The sequence below is a fragment of the Gracilinanus agilis genome, chromosome 3 (assembly GCF_016433145.1).
Source record: "Gracilinanus agilis isolate LMUSP501 chromosome 3, AgileGrace, whole genome shotgun sequence".
Taxonomy (NCBI): domain Eukaryota; kingdom Metazoa; phylum Chordata; class Mammalia; order Didelphimorphia; family Didelphidae; genus Gracilinanus; species Gracilinanus agilis.
Genome location: NC_058132.1, coordinates 89,163,323 through 89,163,924, shown reverse-complemented (window position 1 = coordinate 89,163,924; position 602 = coordinate 89,163,323).

Here is a 602-nt window from a genome sequence, read left to right as displayed (position 1 = left end):
AGGAGAGGTTAAGAGCTGCTTCTTACTCTGCCGCCATCTTAACCCGGAAGCCTTATCTTATTATTTTTGTAAACCCTTACCTTCTGCCTTAGAATTGATACTAAATATGGATTCCAAGGCAGAAGTGGGATAAGGGCTGGGTAATTGGGGTTGTGACTTGCTCAGGATCACACAGCTACTCAAAGTCTGACGCTAGATTTGAACAGAGGACTTTTCCTAGGACTGTCTCCAGGCTTGCCTACTGAGCCTGCTAACATCCCCCAAATCCATCTTTTTTTTTTTTTTTTAACAAATTCTGATGTTCATTTCTATGTCAGTCACCTAGCATTTATTAGCTACTATTGTATGCCAAATATGGTGCTAAATATTGGGGATACAAAGCAAAAACACAAGTCCTTGCTTTCAAGTAACTTTAAGTCTAATGGGAGAGACTGCACACAATCTACATGTGAATGTATGATAAGAGAATAAATTACAGAGAGAAACACTAAGATTATAGGAGTACTGGGAAAGACTTTTTTAAAAAAATGAATATTTTTATTGATTTTTTTTTACATTGTTGTAGTTTCTTCTACTAACCTTTTCTTTAGAGAGCCTGCCTA